The following is a 23,263-nucleotide window of genomic DNA, read 5'->3' as shown; positions in this document are numbered from 1 at the left end:
GACCGGTGGTAAATAATGATATATAACTGCCCGGCCGGTGGTAACTGCCCGACCGTCCGTAGCCCGGTGGTAAATGAATATGCATGAAGATGTATGTATTACTATATTATAAACATTAACATCTTTATCAAATACCTCAACCACAAATATGTTGTCAATGTCCACCACCCATTAGAATCACAATCAAACACTAAGTTTAAAAGGCAAGTTCTTTTTCTCCATAATATATTTCTATTTAATACTTTTTGGCTAATCGTCGGAGCTTAAGTTAAAAATAGTGTTTTTTATAATATTAGAAAATTCAAGATCATCTTCATACATTGTTAGCTTCACCATTTTCTTTTCTAATATGATAGGCAAAGCAAACTGTGAGTTTCAAAAAATTGCTTATAGAGAGAAATGACCAACCAAGTAAAAATAGTTCAAGAATAACATAAAATTATCTATGGCACAGTGGCCAACAGAAGCTAACCCATCTTAAGTTCACAGGCTATTCCTGCAAACAATTAATTTTATATACTGTAGCCAAAGAATGCAACAGTGAATGGCCAAAATTATACTCCATATACAAGCCACCTCCTGCAGATTAGAAACCAGTAATGAAAAATATAGCAAGGCCAGAACAGCTTGTCCATAACAAATTTCATGAAAATGAATGTATATCAAGTTCAACACATTACGGGGATGAATAACATAGACATCCTTAACTGCTAAGAGTAGAACCACTTATGGAATATCATTATATTTATATATCGTTACTTGGATCGTGCCAAAAGAAGGAAGGGATAGACTTAATATACCTTTAATGTCAACTTCCTACTTGTATTCATGAACAATCTCCTCTACGCCTCAATCTTATATGCCAAAACTAGTCTTCTTCCACCTTACTTCACTATGAAGAAGTCTCCAATTTGCTATTATCCGGAGGAAACCGATATGTGTCAAAAATGTAAAGATTCATCTTTTTTGAAGCTTCATTTAGTAAAAAGCATTTTCGGAGAATATACTGGATCTTAAAATCTTGACTAAACAGGCATCAACCCTGTGGACTCCATAAAAATATCTTTTGTTACCAAACTCTAAACAAGTTTTTGAACTTCAATTCTCCAAACCAACAAAAGACAATACATGTAACCGACAACAAAGATAATCAGATGACACCTTCTGTTGCAACAATTTCGAGCACAACGGTTTGGCATGGAAAAATTAATAAAGAAAACTAGTATTCAAGTTAGCTTACGATAGAGGGACATGCTCATAACCCTGTCAGAGATGCATGAAATAATCACAAAAAGGCAAATAAGAATTTCCAAACATCTAATAGTTGCAGTCTCCAGAAAAATCTGCCAAACTCGAAGACAAAAATCTATAACAAATAGCAGTAGAGTACACTCAGGAAAGCAAAAAAGCAACAAAATATCAAAAACTTGGAAACACCTAGTAAAAACAATCCCTGATACAATCAGCATCCATCCTGAGCAATTTAACCATAAGATCTCATTTAGTTAGTGGATAGTGGGGTCCACCCATATTTGCTATATGTCACCCTTTAATAGATATTAATCATATAGTGTTTATGTAATCTTTCCACGTTAGGAACTTACTTATAAATCATCATCTATTACTTTAACTAGGTCCCACGTGAACATAAGATAAGGCTAGTCTCTATTTCTAATTAGACACAATCCATCATGGTACCATATAAAATCAATACATACACTATTATTTCATTAAAACATCCATGCAAAAATACATATTTTTTATTCAACTTCTAATTTTCCTAATCTCATATAAAGAGTACAAATTTTCGTACACTTAATTCTTAAAAATAAAAATATAACCGTCTTTTCTGGTGAAAAATCTATCTTTACAACAAAAAAATCTCATAAACTTTCTTATATTATATATGTTTATAATTTAAAACATATTCGAAAATGGTAATATTAATAATTATATAAAATCATATTTTTCAAAAAAAATTTACAATATTGTTCCACTCAAAATACCATATGAAAATATATCTAACAATATCAAGGTTGTTAACTTACGGGTTCTTACAATAACATAGTAACAAATCCTCTATCATCTCATGAATCGTCTTAATCTCTTCAAGCTTATATGGATTACTACGACTTATCCTAATATTAAAGTACGGGATGTAACATCTTTCCCCCCTTTAGAACATTCGTCCTCATATGTTAACTCTTAGAGATTTACAAAATTTTTACTAGGGTCTCTTCTTTAAATTAAACTAAAACCCAAACTATATCTGAAGTCTCGACCATTCACAACCTTTTATACTTGAGTATCTCGTATATTCTTCACCTTTACCTTACTTACTTTTCAATCTCGTATTGTATCTTCTATTTCTTTCATAACCTCCCTTCAACATAGCTAAAAATTATGCCCAAAAGCTCTACTGTAATACTTGCACCTCTGGTGCATACAAAATCTGGCGAAAGCTTCATACTGACTTCTTACGACTCAGCTCTATGGCACGATCTGGAAACAAAAGAAGGGTAACATTTCCTATAGGCCCTATAGCCTCTTAATTATAAATGTGGCATGCAACATACCCACAAGTGAGATTCTACTAGGCACGACTTTGTAGACTTCCTAGGACACGACTCGCTCTGATACCACTTTGTCACGCCCCAAACCTGGGGAGGCGTGGCTGGCACCCGGTGCCGAGCTGGCCCGAGCGAACCACTCTGTAACTCATGATCATTCGACCAAAACTAGAACATATATAGGTCCAATTGGCTAAACTCATTCCTTTCGTACCATCATGGGACAACATGGCCATAGATCATATTGTACAATTGTAAGTGGGCCAACAATGTTTCAATGAACCATCATTCTTAAAACATGAATACATATGGGCCGTCAAGGCCTCTGCCATACTGTACAAAATGAACCTCTATCTACAAAACCTCTAAGGTTATTTGACATCGAATGGGATAGGGTACCGGCCTACCCATATGTTTGTAGAAAAATTCTTACACGATGACTCATAAACTTGGCTGCACTCCAAATGAGGTAGAGTCTTACTGATCCTTTGCTGAATGCCAATCTCGTCTACTATGAGGGCTCGTCAAACTGATTATCTATACCTGCAGGTATGAATGCAGTGTCCCCAACAAAAGGACGTTAGTACGAATAATGTACTGAGTATGTAAGGCAGAACTAAAATATAATAATAAGTCAACATTAATTAAAGACATCTAAGAATCAACCTGAATATCTGAAGTGTCACCGCATGTGCATACTTATTATACATACATATATATAATGCTTATATTTGAGACTATTATCTATATCGTATGATGCATGACTACCCAACTAATCAGTGGTAACTGCCCGACTGGCCGTAGATTGGTGGTAAAATGTATAACTGCCCAACCTGAAATGACCCGACCAGTCATTTTGAGCTCTAGCGCATCGTTCAGTAGTTTGAGGCCTTGAGCATCTTCACTTCAGGTATTATGACTTGTACGCATGGTCGGGATTGAATTCCGGGGAATTCGGAGTTGATTTGGAAAGAGAATTCTCATTTCGGAAGCTTTAAGTTGAAAGAATTAACTAATAATGGATTTTTGAGTAAACGACCTCGGATTCGTGATTCAAAAGTTCCAACAAGTTTGTATGATGATTTCAGACTTGGGTGCATGTCCGGATCGGTTTTGGAAGACCCGAAAATGTTTCGGCACCTATTGTGGAAGTTGGCATTTTTGAAAGAATTTCATATGTTTGGGATGAAGTGCATTTTAGTGTTATCGATGTCCGTTTGGTATTCCGAGTCTGGGAGTAGCTCTGTATGGTGATTGTTGTATTGGGAGTGCGATCGAAAGTGAATTCGGAGGTCCGTGGGTCATTTTGGAGTCATTTGGCTAAAGATAGAAATTTGAAGTTTTTTTAGGAGATTGACCGGAAGTGAACTTTTTGATATTGGGGTCGGATTCTGATTCCCGAAGTTGGAGTAGGTAAGTAATGTCGAATATGGCTTGTATGCAAAATTTGAGGTCAATCGGACGTGATTTGATAGGTTTCGGCATCGAATGTAGAAGTTTGAAGTTCTAAAGTTCATTAAGCTTAGATTCGAGGTCAATTCATGATTTTAGCGATATTTGATGTGATTTGAGGCATCGAGCAAGTCCGTAATGTGTTATGAGACTGGTTGGCATGATGTGACGGGATCCCGGGGGCCTCGGGTGGATTTCGGATGGTTAACAGATCGAATTAGAATTTGGAGGAAGAGTTGAAGCTGCTGCCTTCTGCTGTAACCGCACCTGTGAGAATTGGGCCGCAGGTGCGGAGCAGCAGAAGCGGCTATGAGGGGCGTAGATGCGGTTTTGACTAGAAGTGAAGAGACCGCAGATGCGGTCATGTAGCCACAGAAGCGGGACCACACCTACGGTGGTTGAGGCGCAGAAGCGGAAAAGGGGGTCAGGTGAGAAACCGCAGGAGCGGTAGAAAGGCCGCACCTGCGGAATCGCAGAAACGGTCAGTGGACCGCAGGTGCGGAAATACTGGAGGCAGTGAGGTTCTTTTAAATAGGGGGTTGGGTTCATTTCAACCCCATTTCTTCCATTTGAGCCGATTTTGGAGCAACTTTGAGGTGCCATTTTCACCACCAAGCATGAGGTAAGTAATTTATGCTAGTTTTTAGTTAAATACATGATTATATACGGATTTGGACACGGAAATTGGTAGAAACTTGGGGTTTGAGGGGAAACCTAGAAAATTGATATTCTTGGATTTTGACCACGACTTTGGGTATGAAATTAATAGAAAATCATATATTTGAGTTTGAGAGTTCATGGGTAAACTTTATCTTCAAAAAATTGGATCGGGTTGCGCGCCGCAATAGTGTGATGTTGAGCACAATTCCCTATATCTATTTTTATGTGGTTTGTTTCCTATTTTTCTGAGGAAAACTCGTATTAGCTGTGTGAGAGTTAAGTAGTCCCTTCCAGAGTTTGTTTTCCTTTTGTATCGCGTTCGAATTGGTAGCCTATTGGCATATTGTGTCATCATATGAGACTTTTGATCATGTCTGGGGTGTCTTATTGCCTGAGCAATTCGTACTGGTAAGACGAGATCATTGGATTTAGGATCAGTGCAATCTCATTATATGAAGTATATTAAGGATCAAAGACCATTACTTGGTTCAGAATGAGGTTATGGTTCTGGTCAGGAGTATAGACCCAATGATTTGATGATTCGACAGCTGGTTATGAAATTCTACACATCTCTTCCATCATGGAGGTATTGTAAAAGTTAGAGCAAGACCTATGTAGGTCATGAGGTGCAATGGAAGCATCAGATTCGTGGGATTTCGACTATTATGCTCAGAGAATGTTATTGTGGTCCTGTGAATAAGCGGTGCAAGGTGTGAATTTAGCAAAAGTATGCAGTCATGTTCTAGTACATCGTGTGGTGATTGATACGGTGTTCGTATGTTAGAAACAGGACTTGCGGAGAATTTCGGATGTTGGAATTGGGCTCTAAGGCTTATTTGCTTAAGTGAAAAAGGATATCTTCAGATTGATCAAGCTAAGGTGCTCAGCCGAGTTGTGGTAGCACGGGTAGGTGCTCGAGGTGTTAAACAGTGATTTCGGACAACTCCATAGAAGTTCTTGGCACGTTCGAGGACGAACGTGTATTTAAGTGGGAGAGAATGTAACGACCCGACCGGTCGTTTTGAGCTCTAGCACGTCGTTCAGTAGTTTGAGGCCATGAGCATCTTCACTTCAGGTATTATGACTTGTACGCATGGTCGGGATTGAATTTCGGGGAATTCGGAGTTGATATGGAAAGAGAATTCTCATTTCGGAAGCTTTAAGTTGAAAGAATTAATTAAGATTGGATTTTTGAGTAAACGACCTCAGAATCGGGATTCGAAGGTTCTAACAGGTTCGTATGATGATTTCGGACTTGGGCGCATGTACGGATCGGGTTTTGGAAGACACGGGAACATTTCAGCACCTATTGTGGAAGTTGGCATTTTTGAAAGAATTTCATAAGTTTGGGTTGAAGTGCATTTCAGTGTTATCGATGTCCGTTTGGGATTCCGAGTATGGGAGTAGCTCTGTATGGTGATTCTGGTATTGGGAGCGCAAACGGAAGTGAATTCAGAGGTTTTTGGGGTCATTTTGGAGTGATTTGGCTAAAGATAGAAATTTGAAGGTTTTTGAGGAGTTTGACCGGAAGTGTACTTTTTGATATCGGGGTTGGATTCCGATTCCGGAAGTTGGAGTAGGTCCATAGTATCGAATATGACTTGTGTGAAAAATTTGAGGTCAATCGGACGTGATTTTATAGGTTTCGGCATCGAATGTAGAAGTTTGAAGTTCTAAAGTTCATTAAGCTTGGATTGGAGATCGATTCATGATTTTAGTGATATTTGATGTGATTTGAGGCCTCGAGCAAGTCCGTAATGTGTTATGGGACTGGTTGGTATGATTGGACGGGGTCCCGGGGGCCTCAGGTGGATTCTGGATGGTTAACGGATCGAATTAGAATTTGGAGGAAGAGCTGAAGCTACTGCCTTCTGGTGTAACCGCACCTGCGAGAATTGGGCCGCAGAAGCGGCTAGGAGGGGCGCAGATGCGGTTTTGACCATAAGTGAAGAGACTGCAGATGCGGTCATGTAGCCACAGAAGCGGGAGCGCACCTGCGGTGGTTGAGGCCCAGAAACAGAAAAGGGGGCCTGGTGAGAAACTATAGGAGCGGTAGAAAGGCCGCACCTGCGGAACCGCAGAAGCGGTCAAGGGACCGCAGGTGCGGAAATGCTGGAGGCAATGAGGTTCTTTTAAATAGGGGGTTGGGTTCATTTCAACCCCATTTCTTCCATTGGAGCCGATTTTGGAGCAACTTTGAGGTTCCATTTTCACCACCAAGCATGAGGTAAGTAATTTATGCAAGTTTTTAGTTACATACATGATTATATACGGATTTGGATACGGAAATTGGTAGAAACTTGGGGTTTGAGGGGAAACCTAGAAAGTTGATATTCTTGGATTTTCACCACGACTTTGGGTATGAAATTAAGAGAAAATCATATATTTTAGTTCGGGAGTTCATGGGTAAACTTTATCTTCAAAAAATTTCGGAATCCGGGCACGTGGGCCCGAGGGCAATTTTGTCAACTTTTCGATCGGGGTTAGGAATTATTATAAATTGGATTGTAATGAGTAATTGAACATATATTAATAGATTTGCATAATTATTGGCTAGTTTTGGAGCATTGTGCATCGATTCGAGTCTTCGGAAGAGCGTGGAATGTCGGTTATGGATGTACGGAGTGAGGTGATTCTCTTTTCTAACCTTGTAAGAGAGAATTGTTCTCATAGGTGAAATAATTGGTTATGTGTTCCTATTTGTGGGGGTCTACGTATGCACGAGGTGACGAGAGTCCATGCGTAGCTACTATTATGTGTAAGTTCGGGTAGTCTAGGACCCAAAAGCATGCTATACTTGGGATATTTGTAACCTTGTTGACAGATGAATTGCTTAAATCCTATTGAATTGGTAAATGAATTTCTAAAAGGATTAAACTATATTTTTTATAAATTGTTAAAAGAGAATTGGCTTTCTTTGGATAATTGTTCCCTGTTGATTTCTTGATTGACTGTCTGTATGTGTTTAATTTCGTAATGGGCCGAACGCCTCGGTAGATTAAATAGATGCATCTATGGTTCGCGCCATTCGACCCTCTGGCAGTGCACAGTTTAAATATTGTTGGATCAGTCCGTACATCCTCGGCATGATTTGTGCATGCTTGTATTGCTTGCCTTGAGATTTATCGATATTTATATTTCCTCTACCTGACTTGAGATAATTGAAAATTAATAGATTATGAATCCGGAGATTTTTAATATAAAAAGGAACTTTTACATGTTCGTGACTTGTTTGAAATTAATGTCGTTCTTAATAACTTCATGATTACTCGCATTAATAATATATTACTATTGCACCACTAGTAAGTGTCGAAGTCGACCTCTCGTCTCTACTTCTTCGAGATTAGACAGGATACTCATTGGGTACACGTTGTTTTCGTACTCATACTACACTTGCCGTGCATTTTTGTTGCACATGTTTATCTGTGGCTAGTGGCTTAGTGGCATAGCGGCATGGTTGATAGGGAGACTTAGATGAGTTGCATTAATCGAGACGACCGTAGCCCGCAGAGTCTCCTTCAGAGTAATGTCCTGTATTTTCATTTTTGTCCCCTTGAATTCCGGACAGTTACTGTATTTTATTTCATTCCCTAGTAAATGCTCATGCACTTATGACACCAGGTTCTGGGATGTCTATGGAAGTAGTCAGTATTTTGAAATTGTTAAACATATCATTATTTATTCAGTGGAAATTTATTCCTTATTGTTTAAATATATAAAAGAAGTGAATTCAGAAATATCTAAAACGAGAAATTACTAGTTATTTAGTGTTGGCTTGCCTGACAATGGTCTCCGGCGCCATCAGGACCCTTAGTAGATTTTGGGTCGTGGCACAACCGGTGGTAACTGCCCGACCGGCCATAGTACGGCGGTAAATACATGACTGCTCGACCGGCCGTAGCTCGGTGGTAAATGTATAACTACCCAACCGGTCGTAGCTCGGTGGTAAATGCATAACTGCCCTACTGGTGGTAAATAATGATATATAACTGCCCGGCCGGTGGTAACTGCCCGACCGGCCGTAGCCCGGTGGTAAATGCATGATTGCCCGACCGGTGGTAAATAATAATACATAACTGCCCGGCCGGTGGTAACTGCCCGATCAGCCGTAGCCCGGTGGTAAATGAATATGCATGAAGATGGATGTATTACTATATTATAAACATTAACATCTTTATCAAAGACCTCAACCACAAACATGATGTCAATGTCTACCACCCATTAGAATCACAATCAAATACTAAGTTCAAAAGGCAAGTTCTTTTTTTCCATAATATATTTCAATTTAATACTTTTTGGCTAATCGTCGGAGCTTAAGTTAAAAATAGTGTTTTTTTAATATTGATAATTCAAGATCATCTTCATACATTTTAAGCTTCACCCTTTTCTTTTCTAATATGATAGGTAAAGCAAACTGTGAGTTTCAAAGAAGTGCTTACAGAGAGAAATGACCAACCAAGTAAAAATAGTTCAAGAATAGCATAAAATTATCTGTGGCACAGTGGCCAACAGAAGCTAACCCATCTTAAGTTCACAGGTTATTCCTGCAAACAATTGATTTTATATACTGTAGCCAAAGAATGCAACAGTTAATGGCCAAAATTATACTCCATATACAAGCCAACTCCTGCAGATTAGAAACCAGTAATGAAAAATATAGCAAGGCCAGAACAGCTTGTCCATAACAAATTTCATGAAAATGAATGTATATCAAGTTCAACACATTACGGGGATGAATAACATAGACATCTTTAACTGCTAAGAGTAGAACCACTTATGGAATATCATTATATTTATATATCGTTACTTGGATCGTGCCAAAAGAAGGAAGGGATAGACTTAATATACCTTTAATGTCAACTTCCTACTTGTATTCATGAACAATCTCCTCTACGCCTCAATCTTATATGCCAAAACTAGTCTTCTTCCACCTTACTTCACTATGAAGAAGTCTCCAATTTGCTATTATCCGGAGGAAACCGATATGTGTCAAAAATGTAAAGATTCATCTTTTTTGAAGCTTCATTTAGTAAAAAGCATTTTCGGAGAATATACTGGATCTTAAAATCTTGACTAAACAGGCATCAACCCTGTGGACTCCATAAAAATATCTTTTGTTACCAAACTCTAAACAAGTTTTTGAACTTCAATTCTCCAAACCAACAAAAGACAATACATGTAACCGACAACAAAGATAATCAGATGACACCTTCTGTTGCAACAATTTCGAGCACAACGGTTTGGCATGGAAAAATTAATAAAGAAAACTAGTATTCAAGTTAGCTTACGATAGAGGGACATGCTCATAACCCTGTCAGAGATGCATGAAATAATCACAAAAAGGCAAATAAGAATTTCCAAACATCTAATAGTTGCAGTCTCCAGAAAAATCTGCCAAACTCGAAGACAAAAATCTATAACAAATAGCAGTAGAGTACACTCAGGAAAGCAAAAAAGCAACAAAATATCAAAAACTTGGAAACACCTAGTAAAAACAATCCCTGATACAATCAGCATCCATCCTGAGCAATTTAACCATAAGATCTCATTTAGTTAGTGGATAGTGGGGTCCACCCATATTTGCTATATGTCACCCTTTAATAGATATTAATCATATAGTGTTTATGTAATCTTTCCACGTTAGGAACTTACTTATAAATCATCATCTATTACTTTAACTAGGTCCCACGTGAACATAAGATAAGGCTAGTCTCTATTGCCAAAACTAGTCTTCTTCTACCTTACTTCACTATGAAGAAGTCTCCAATTTGCTATTATCTGGAGGAAACCGATATGTGCCAAAACTAGTCTTCCTCTACGCCTCAATCTTATATGCCAAAACTAGTCTTATTCTACCTTACTTCACTATGAAGAAGTCTCCAATTTGCTATTATCTGGAGGAAACCGATATGTGCCAAAAATGTAAAGATTCATCTTTTTTGAAGCTTCATTTAGTAAAAAGCATTTTCGGAGAATATACTGGATCCTAAAATCTTGACTAAACAGGCATCAACCCTGTGGACTCCATAAAAATATCTTTTGTTACCAAACTCTAAACAAGTTTTTGAACTCGAATTCTCCAAACCAACAAAAGACAATACATGTAACCGACAACAAAGATAATTAGATGACACCTTCTGTTGCAGCAACTTCAAGCACAATGGTTTGGCGTGGAAAAATTAACAAAGAAAACTAGTATTCAAGTTAGCTTACGATAGAGGGACAGGCTCATAACCCTGTCAGAGATGCATGAAATAATCACAAACAGGCAAATAAGAATTTCCAAACATGTAACAGTTGCAGTGTCCAGAAAAATCTGCCAAAGTCAAAGGCAAAAATCTATAACAAATAGCAGTAGAGTACACTCAGGAAAGCAAAAAATCAACAAAAGATCAAAACCTTGGCAACACCTAATAAAAACAATCCCCGGTACAATCAGCATCCATCCTGAGCAATTTTACCATAAGATCTCATTTAGTTAGTGGATAGTAGGGTCCACCCATATTTGTTAGATGTCACCCTTTAATAGATATTAATCATATAGTGTTTATGTAATCTTTCCACGTTAGGAACTTACTTATAAATCATCTTTTATTACTTTTACTAGGCCCCACGTGAACATAAGATAAGGCTAATCTCTATTTCTAATTAGACACAATGCATCATGGTACCATATAAAATTAATACATACACTATTATTTCATTAAAATATCCATGTAAATATACATATTTTTTTTTCAACTTCTAATTTTTCTAATCTCATATAAAGAGTACAAATTTTTGTACGCTTAATTCTTAAAATAATAAAAATATAACCTTCTTTTCTTGTGAAAAATCTATCTTTACAACAAATAAAATCTCATAAACTTTCTCATATTATATATGTATATAATTTAAAGCATATTCGAAAATAGTAATATTAATAATTATATAAAATTATATTTTTCAAACTTTTTTACAATAATGTTCCACTCAAAATACCATATGAAAATATATATGACAATATCAAATTTGTTAATTTACAGGTTCTTACAATAACATAGTAACAAATCCTCCATCATCTCATGAATGGTCTTAATCACTTCAAGCTCATATGGATTACTACGACATATCCTAATATTAAAGTACGGGATGTAACACCTAATTAGTATATATAATTTATCATCAAATATATCTGTTTGGAAATTGATTCATCGACTTTTAATTTATTTAGATGCATCGTTGAATATTAAAAACAAAACGTCTGACCTATATTTGTGTGTGTGTGTGTGTGTGTGTGTGTGTGTGTGTATATATATATAACACGTTTCGTTTCAACTACATATATAGCATGTTATATTATATGTTAGTGTATTCATCCCTTGTATTACAAAAGTATTAAGGATTACATTTATATTATTAGATTGTAAATATAAATGTGATTTTAAATTTTGACCAATGTTGACCTAATAACCGACAAACTTTGGTCGGTTATTTTCCAAAAATTAAAGTATAGTGACCAAAGTTGGTGTCACGACCCTAAAATCGACCCGGTCGTGATGGCGCCTATCGTGAAACTAGGTCATCCGACACAATTCCCGAATTAACCATCATTCAATAAAAGTCATTGTTTTAGTCTTTAATTAATCAAATATCTCATAATGTAAGTCTAAATGAACAGTGCAGAATAAATAAACAAACCCGATATTGAGGTGTCACAAGTCACGAGCATCTACTAAGGTCTGAATACAATGAAGAATCTGAAAGTATACAAAAATAATCTAAGGAAGACAAGAGGTAGTAGAGAAGGGCTGCGAATGTCGGGCAGCTACCTTGCTAACTCCGATGACTCTGACACTAAGAAATCAATACCCGCTACCGGGTTCAGAAATACCTGAATCTACACACAAGGTGCAGGGAGTAATGTGAGTACGCCAACTCAGTAAGTAATAAAAGTAAATGAAAGTTGAGCAGTAAGAAAACACGTAAGCCACGTCATAACGCTACAGCAAATGCAGTACATTTCCAAAATAGTACAGAAATCATTTTCTTCATAAATCAAGCTCAGTTTCAGTAAAAACTTTTAAAACAACTTTCAATAGTTTCAAACGAGTGATAAAACAGTGAGTAAAAATGATAGAAATGTAAACAACCCGTCGGACAAAACATGTACCATAAACCGCCCCTCAGGCATAATATCAACAGATCGGGCCACCTCACAATCACTCGTAATCAGCCCCTCAGACACAACATGAATCAATAACCGCTCCTCGGGCAAAATATGGATCAAGAACAGCCCATCGGGCAACAATATGAAACAACAACAGCCCCTCGGGCTACATCATATCACTCATACTAGGTACTCGCGCTCACTGGAGGTGAACAGACTCCGGGAGGGGCTCCTTACAGCCCAAGTGCAATAACAAGCCATCTCGTGGCATAATCAAAAAGGCACTCGGCCTCATAACAACAAGCCACCTCATGGCATAAATCAATCAGGCACTCGGCCTCACAATATCATGAATCAATAACAACCTGTTGCGGTATGCAGCCCGATCCCATAATATCCTCACAACACAGGCGCTCAGCCTCGCTCACTCGGAAACCTCTCAAGTCACTCGGAAATATCAAAACATGATGCTCAGCCCAAAATATCATTTAAAATATCAAAAATGAGTAAATATGGCTGAGTTATGAAAATAGTAGAATATAACATGAATGAGTACAAATATGAAGTCAAAACAGTAAGGAATAGTAGTAAAAATTCCCTAAGGGTCCAAAACAGTTGGCAAGAAGCCCAAATATGGCATTCAGTCCAAAACATGGTAATAATTTCCAAAACACAATGAAATCAAACAGTTTTCAATTAAATATGTGGCTTAACAGTCATACGGAACGGACTAAGTCACAATCCCCAATGGTGCACGACCCCCCGCTCGTCATCTAGCATATGTGTCACCTCAAAGTAGCATAACGATGTGAAATTCGGGGTTTCATACCCTCAGGACAACATTTACAATCGTTACTTACCTCAATTCAGTCCAAACTCTAGCCTGCGATGCCTTTGCCTCTTGACTCGGCCTCCGAATGCTCCAAATCTAACCAAAAATAGATTCATACCCTCAAAATATGCTAAGGGAACAAAGCACACTCGAAAATAATCAATTTACACCAAAACTCCCGAAATTGGCCAAACTCGACCCCCGGGCACATGTCTTAGAATCCGATAAAAATCACAAAATCCGATAACCCATTCAACCACGAGTCCAACCATACCAAAATTACTAAATTCCGATAACAATTCGGCCTCCAAATCTTCAAATCTTATTTTCAAATCTCTAGGTCCAAATCCCCAATTTACACCTCAAAAACGTGTAATCTAGTCGGATTATTCGATGATAATTCAATATTATGGAGTAGAAATGATTACAAGTGACTTACCTCAAGATTTCCCATGACTTCTCGCTCAAAAATCGCCCCAAGCCGCGTTCTTTTCATACAAAAATGTGGGAATGAGCTAAAAAAACAAGACAGCTCTATAAAACACGATTCTGGTCGCTAAAAGCCCCATTCCCGTAGCTAGAAGTGTCAAATCTAGTCGCTAAAGGTGCGCACCATATCCCACCAGCAATATTTATTTTCACTAAAAAGGCTCTAACTCCACCATACAAACTCGAAATTCGATGATTCTTGTTCCTATGAGTCACAAATAATAATATGAACATAGCCGTTCAATCGAAACTCAATTCAGAGCTCATTTGCTCAGTGTGATACCCATTTCACTTGTTAAACAATTAACTCATGTTTCGCGTCAAAAACCCAATCGCGACTTAATGAAATTAGACCAAACTTTCCAAATCACTCCTATAATTCATTATCAAAATTTCGGAAGTCTCGAAATCAAATTTCAATCTCTAGAACTAAAAATGGACCTTTTGATCATTACATGCTTTGCTCAAAACGGCAAAATCTTCCAAAAACTCTTTCAAAACTTATCCGGGACTCATGGGACCCCGACCAAACATGCCAACACAATACATAACATCATTTAAACTTGTTCCAACCTTCGGAATGCTCAAAACAACATCAAAACATCGAATCACCCTAGATTCAAGCCTAAGAATTTCAAAACTTCTAAATTCCGAATTCGATCAAAAAGTCTATCAAACCTCGTCCGAATGACCTGAAATTTTGCACACATGTCAAAAATGACACAAAAGACCTACTCCAATTTTCGGAATTCCATTCTGACCCCGATATCAAAATTTCCACTACCGGCCAGAAAACACCAAATTTCCAATTTCGCCAATTCGAGCCTAAATCTACCACGGACCTCCAAAATATATTCTGGATGCGCTCCCAAGTCAAAAATCACCTAAATGAGCTAACCAAATTATAAAAATCCAAATTCAAGATCGAATACTAAAAAGTCAAAACTTAGTCAAACCTTTCAAATTTAAAGCTTCAAGCTGAGAATTATTTTTCCAAATCTATTCTAATTATCCTGAAAACCAAAACCGACGATTTACATAGGTCATAATACATCATACGGGGCTAGTCATGCCCAATAACTAACGAGTGAAGTGCAAATGCTCAAAACGACCGATCGGGTCGTTACATCCTCCCTCACTTAAACATATGTTCGTCCTCGAACGTGCCCAGAGTTGTTCTGAAAACCATCAAACTGTTGGGTAACCTTACCATGCACATACCTGGGGTGATCCCACGTCACCCTATCCCATATAGGTCTGGTAACACAACATAACTGAAATTTCACAATTCACCATAGCCCATAAGCTTAGAACCAATTTTTCACTTCCGAAATTATCTATAAGATCAGAATCTCACATCTACAAACTAAATAAGTATGAACACGCTGTATCAACTCATAACCGCAATCCAAGATGAAAATCACATGATATACCGCACAATTCAAACACTCATAGCGATAACTTCTAATCACAGCAGTTGCTCAAACAACCCAATTCCAGTAATAAACCTCTTATCAAACCAAAGCCTTATTCCAACACTTTTGTATACTGCCAATGATGAATGAAACACGCAGAAAGTCATAACCATTCCTCAGATCAACTAGTCATGGAGATCCCTCTCCTTCGGCAAGGATCATAGTAAATATTTAAGCCGAATCCCGATATTATCCTTCCAACATGCTAAAATCGAATTCGATAGTATTCATTCTAGATCTCATGACCTCATCTCATCCAACATGACTACTCTAGTGACATGACACATCAATACAATCTAAAGCCACAACCCGTGTGACTCATGCACCAATAAGCAACAGTCCAAATGTACTCAAATCATGAAAAAATGACTCAAATGAGAGAGCTGTACCGCAAGCTCACCAGTACCACCACAACACAATGCTGAGAACCCATCACCCTTTGAAGAACCAGAACACATAAATCTAACCTGAAGGATCATACCTCTACATAACTTCGCTGCAATGCACGACCATATCCAAACACTGGTCCACATGAGACACCTCAAGTCACCAGGCTCAAAATCATCAACCACGCGCAATTTGATGTCTAGTACCAAAAATAAATCACCAAAACCACGGAGAAGTAAATGACATAATAACATGCCAGCCCGAAAGAACATATCCAATGCGCAATCAATCATGCAACACCCAAATACCTGTCTCACTCAAATTCCGTTATAAAGCCCAAATAGAAAAAGCAATATATGTGCACATAACCAACAATCACAACTCCTCACAACACAGAAGGGTAACTCATAGATCACTCGAGAACATGAATAAGCTCAATTATAATCGAATGGCACATCCCTCAACAATAGAAATTTGGAGTCAACAATTTCGATCTGATGCAGAACACACATCCATACTAGGCCTACCAATAAACCCTAAATCAACTCTAGTCACCCGCAATAGATAGATAACTCTCTGAAAGTTCACAATGACTGAATCACGGCACATACTAACATCTGACTAGCTTTGCTCGCATCTTCACGGTCTACAACCACAAAATAACTTGTTTATGAGAACTCCTAGTCTCGAAATCCATAAAACGCACGAATTACCATATCTGATCACAACTCCATCGCTCGAATATATAACAAACCTCTAATACTGAATCATTCCAAGAGGGATACTCTTATAATTCTTATGTTCCACCAAGCAAATTTGAATATCAGCAGTCGATCCAACAAGAGAGCACCGCAATACCAATAAATACCCTTAACTCAAACACATTGCCCTTTCTGAAATGTATACCCTCATCAAGCCGCACAAATTAGTGATGTCATTTACCTAGTTATCTGAAACTGTCCATGTTATCTAAGAATTTATGACCTTCCTTCCAGAACTGAACCGTGACCTCACACATACAAATCTCAACCCGAAACAACATACAGCATATACCATGCCATCTTATGATAAATATGAGAACTTCATAATCCACTCCGAGCTACAAGCAACTACGTACTCAATCAGCCAAGAACTTTTTCATTTGATCCCATCTAGGAGAAAATTACTATACATCCCATGCTCCCCACACCAGTAGAAATGTACACCTCCAACCATAGTAGAAATCATCAAGAACCCTCCGAATCCCCTTTGCACAAAACCAAACCAACAGGACTGACTCCTTCTAACTCAACCAAGCTACGCAAGCCATCAAAACCTAAGAGCATTGCCACGAAGCACCTGTAGAAACTCATTATCTCATAAACACCCAAAGAACTAATCGTATCCCTTACCATGTCGATCCAACCTACTACCAAGCTATCCTATTTATCCAAGTTCCTTCTTAATTACCTTCGAATTAATACTTCTTCTTTCCATAATACCGCAATCCTCAACCCAGACTCATCACACGAGACCCCAGCATAAAACCACACCGTCTAAGGCTCATAAGCCGCTGAATACTCTCTCAAATATCCCTACAAGTACCACTTTCAAAATACTTACCCTGAAGAGACTTCCTGTGAATCTAAAGCCATTACATTCACCTTCATGATACTGATATGTAAAATCCATAATGGTATAAAAATACCACGAGTCTTGACACCTTCCAATGCAAACTTCAGTTTCTAGGCAAATATATAACTTGAAAATCTCCAATTATTACATGTAAAATCTTGAACCCACTAGAACCATTCTCGAGAGTCATCCACTCCACTCAAATCGCAATTAGACCGATCAAACGGACCGAACGACCTGTGCTCCATTAGCACTCCGACACCACAGAATGTGACCGCACCTTAACGCAACCAAGTAACTTCCTGTTCTATGCACCGTAACTCCTTTACCAATAACAACTCTAGTCATTCTGTGATTCTCATACACACATAAAGCATAACATAACCTGTATTGAAATTTCCTTTACTCGAGCCATCCTCGGTCTCAACCTCCATAAGCTATAACTGATTCACAAGTACGCCTCAAACTGGAACCAACATGGCACATAACCGTGCAAGCAACTAATCAATAGCAGACTCCCCCACTTGGCTCAAAGCCATAGTTCAAAACACACAATAACTCATAATGCATATACTCTTTTACTGCCATAATACCATAGTGAGATTAAACTCAATCCTTCATAAGCTCGTGCAACACAGATCATCTAGTACTTCAAATCTTCTGCAAATCTCGCATTCACCCTCGTAACAGTCAGGCGCACTCTATTAAGTGACCCAAATTCAAATTGCAACACATATATTTCACTGGTAAAAAGAGATCTTCAAACAAACAACATAAGGATCACACAAATTTCAGAACACTCTGCAGGAGATAATCCACCTACTTTGCCTCAAACTAACATCTATTTATACCCTTCCACTATCATAAACATTACGTAGTCACTTAATCTTCCTGAGTCTGAACTCATATCACAACGTGGAATCTACTTCACTTCCCAACTAGGCAACATTAAATGATCCTTCAACACACCCACAACTCGGGGCTATACATCAAATCACGATGGAAATCAAGCACCAGATAGTTTTTGCTACCCCCAAGCAGACCCTTTCTCGTCACATTCAGTTCATATGAACACATCTCGCAATCACATCACACTCATCATGTAACTATCCAATCATCACTTCCCTTAATAGGGACAACATCGAACATATAAATCTAGAAATATGCGCTCGTGCAATCAACATCTCAGGGCTCAAGCTATAGGCAAGGCTCGGCCTCAAGTCCTCCAGACTGGACCAACATCAACACACAGAGATCACATCTCGCCCCTCGATCCGGGTATCACAAGCCGTCGACACACAGTCGATACCGAGCGCTCATATGCGTATACAAACGCATGGAAGGAATCCAAAGAGTTACATTTCAAGCTGAATCAAGGACGCACAATAAGAATTCAAGAATGTGAAGTTTTTCCTAAAGGTTTTGCAGCCTCCCGAGGATAAGTACAGACGTCTCCGTACCGATCTGCGAGACTCTAATAAACATGCTCATGACTCGTGAGACCTATTTAATCTAGTCTCTGATACAAACTTATCATGACCCTAAAACCGACCCGGTCGTGATGGCGCCTATCGTGAAACTAGGCCAGCCGACACAATTCCCGAATTAACCATCATTCAATAAAAGTCATTATTTTAGTCTTTAATTAATCAAATATCTCATAATGTAAGTCTAAACGAACAATGCGGAATAAATACACAAGCCCGACATCGGGGTGTCACAAGTCACGAGCATCTACTAAGGTCTGAATACAACGAAGAGTCTAAAAATATACTAAAACAATCTAAGGAAGACAAGAGGGAAAAGAGCAGGGCTGCGAATGTCGGGCAGCTACCTTCCTAACTCCGATGACTCTGACACTAAGCAATCAACACCCGCTACCAGGTTCAGAAATACCTGAATCTGCACATAAGGTACAGGGAGTAATGTGAGTACGCCAACTCAGTAAGTAATAAAAGTAAATGAAAGTTGAGCAGTAAGAAAACATGTAAGCCACATCATAACGCTACAGTAAATGCAGTACATTTCCAAAACAGTACAGAAATCATTTACTTCGTAAATCAAGCTCAGTTTCAGTAAAACCTTTTAAAATAACTTTCAATAGTTTCAAACGAGTGATAAAACAGTGAGTAAAAATGATAAAAACATAAACAGCCCCTCGAGCAAAACATGTACCATAAACCGCCCCTCAGACATAATATCAACAGAACCAGCCCCTCGGGCTACCTCACAATCACTCGTAATCAGCCCCTCAGACACAACATGAATCAATAACCGCTCCTCGGGCAAAATATGGATCAAGAACAGCCCATCGGGCAACAATATGAAACAACAACAGCCCCTCGGGCTACATCATATCACTCATACTAGGTACTCGCGCTCACTGGAGGTGAACAGACTCCGGGAGGGGCTCCTTACAGCCCAAGTGCAATAACAAGCCATCTCGTGGCATAATCAAAAAGGCACTCGGCCTCATAACAACAAGCCACCTCATGGCATAAATCAATCAGGCCCTCGGCCTCACAATATCATGAATCAATAACAACCTGTTGCGTCATGCAGCCCGATCCCATAATATCCTCACAACACAGGCGCTCGGCCTCGCTCACTCGGAAACCTCTCAAGTCACTCGGGAATATCATAACATGATGCTCATCCCAAAATATCATTTAAAATATCAAAATGAGTAAATATGGCTGAGTTATGAAAACAGTAGAATATAGTATGACTGAGTACAAATATGAAGTCAAAACGGTGAGGAATAGTAGTAAAAATCCCCTAAGGGTCCAAAACAGTTGGAACAAAACCCAAATATGGCATTCAACCCAAAACATGGTAATAATTTCCAAAACACAATGACATCAAACAGTTTTCAATCAAATACGCGACTTAACAGTCATACGGGATGGACTCAGTCACAATCCCCAATGGTGCATGACCCATCGCTCGTCATCTAGCCTGCGTGTCACCTAAAAGTAGCACAACGATGTTAAATTCGGGGTTTCATACCATCAGGACAACATTTACAATCGCTACTTACCTCAATTCGGTCCAAACTCTAGCCCGCTATGCCTTTGCCTCTCGATTCGGCCTCTGAATGCTCCAAATCTAACCAAAAATAGATTCATACCATCAAAATATGCTAAGGGAATAAAGCTCACTCGAAAATAACCAATTTACACCAAGAATCCCGAAATTGGCCAAACTCGACCCCCAGGCACATGTCTCGGAATACGATAAAAATCAAAAAATCTGATAACCCATTCAACCACGAGTCCAACCATACCAAAATTACTAAATTCCGATAACAATTCGGCCTCCAAATCTTCAAATCTTATTTTCAAATCTCTAGGTCCAAATCCCCAATTTACACCTCAAAAACGTGTAATCTAGTGAGATTATTCGATGATAATTCAATATTATGGAGTAGAAATGATTACAAGTGACTTACCTCAAGATTTCCCACGACTTCTCGCTCAAAAATCGCCCCAAGCCGTGTTCTTTTCGTACAAAAATGTGGGAATGAGCTAAAAAAACAAGACAGCTCAATAAAACACGATTCCGGTCGCTAAAAGCCTCATTCTCGTAACTAAAAGTGCCAAATCTGGTCGCTAAAGGTGCACACCAGATCCTGTCGCACCAGCAATATTTATTTTCACTAAAAAGGCTCTAACTCCTCCATACAAACTCGGAATTTGATGATTCTTATTCATATGAGTCATAAATAATAATACGAACATAGTCCTTCAATCGAAACTAAATTCAAATCTCATTTGCTCATTGTGATACCCATTTCGCTCGTTAAAAATTTAACTCATGTTTCGCATCAAAAACCCAATCGCGACTTAATTAAATTAGACCAAACTTTCCAAATCACTCCTATAATTCATTATCAAAATTCCGGAAGTCTCGAAATCAAATTTCAATCACTAGAACTAAAAATGGACCTTTGGATCATTACATACTTATGCTCAAAACGGCAAAATCTTCCAAAAACTTTTCCAAAACTTATCCGAGCTTCATGCCAACATACCCCATAACATCATTTAAACTTGTTCCAACCTTCGGAATGCTCAAAACAACATCAAAATATCGAATCACCCTCGGATTCAAGCCTAAGAATTCCAAAACTTCCGAATTCCGAATTTGATCAAAAAGTCTATCAAACCTCGTCCGAATGACCTGAAATTTTGTACAGACGTCAAAAATTACACAACGGACCTACTCCAATTTTCAGAATTCTATTCCAACCCCGATATCAAAATTTCCACTACCGGCCGGAATATACCAAATTTCCAATTTCGCCAATTCGAGCCTAAATCTACCACGGACCTCCAAAATACATTCCGGACGCGCTCCCAAGTCCAAAATCACCTAACGGAGCTAACCAAATCATAAAAAACCAAATCTGAGATCGAATACTAAAAAGTCAAAACTTGGTCAAACCTTTCAAATTTAAAGTTTGAAGCTGAGAATTGTTCTTCCAAATCTATTCCGATTATCCTGAAAACCAAAACTGACGATTTACATAGGTCATAACACATCATACGAGGCTAGTCATGCCAGAGAATTGGCGAACGATGTGCAAATGCTCAAAATAACCGATCGGGTCGTTAATGTTGGTCGGTAAATATTTTTCCCAGTATTAACCGACCAACTTTAGTCGGTAATTTTAAATGAGATTTCTTTATATTTTATAAAATATTTTAAATAATAATATAACTATTAAAAAAATTTAACTGGGTCCCACATTACCAACTAAAGTTGGTCGGTAATGTGAAATTTTCTTTGACTAAACGAGTCTGACCAGCTCGATCAACTTGTTGACCACTTTACCGACTAACTTTGGTCAGTAATTTATTTAAAATAAATATAAAATATTTTTCTCTCCTTTACCGACCAACTCTGGTCGCTTTTTTGGACTGTCCAATTTTGGTCGCTAATTTTTGGATTTCTAGTAGTGAATGATTTCAATAAATATTAAAAATCGGAATTTAATTAACTTCTTGGTGTTGGCTTGCCTGACAGTGGTGTCTGGCGCCATCACGACCCTTAGTGGATTTTGGGTCGTGACTATATGGGTCCAAATTTGACCGACCACGACCTATGACGAGTACGACAAACGGCCGAGTACCTTCGAATCGGCATCTTGAAGGAGACGGCCCTAGGGCAAAAGAAGAGACTGTACGACCCTTGTAGTAGTGTAAGCCCATTAGGGGACATTAAGAATATTCGGACGAATATTCCTTGTATTTTGTTTCTTACAATTCGGAAGGGTTTCTCTCTAGTATATGGGGACAAAAAACCTTGTAAGAGGTGGTGGATACTCTAAGAAGCTTACTAATCTTGGATGAAAAGAAACTTTGCAACTCTCTTCTCTTTATCTATTATTATTCTAGAGATTATTATCTTCAGCTATGATTTACCCCTTCATCTTTGATTGATTTATTTAAAAAGGTTTTAACATCTTTTGAGTCAAACAATTTGGCGCCGTATGTGGGGATTTCTATAGCTGAAATCATAGTTCTCATATAGATTTCTGAAAACGATAATTACTTTTCTTCAAACCTCATAAAAACCAACAATGGAGGGAAAGGAAGCGAGGCTAAAGGTTGTAGCAGATATCTCGAATAAT

The sequence above is a fragment of the Nicotiana tabacum genome, chromosome 8 (genome assembly GCF_000715075.1).
Source record: "Nicotiana tabacum cultivar K326 chromosome 8, ASM71507v2, whole genome shotgun sequence".
Classification (NCBI taxonomy): Eukaryota; Viridiplantae; Streptophyta; class Magnoliopsida; order Solanales; family Solanaceae; genus Nicotiana; species Nicotiana tabacum.
Note: the sequence above shows the minus strand (reverse complement) of the source record.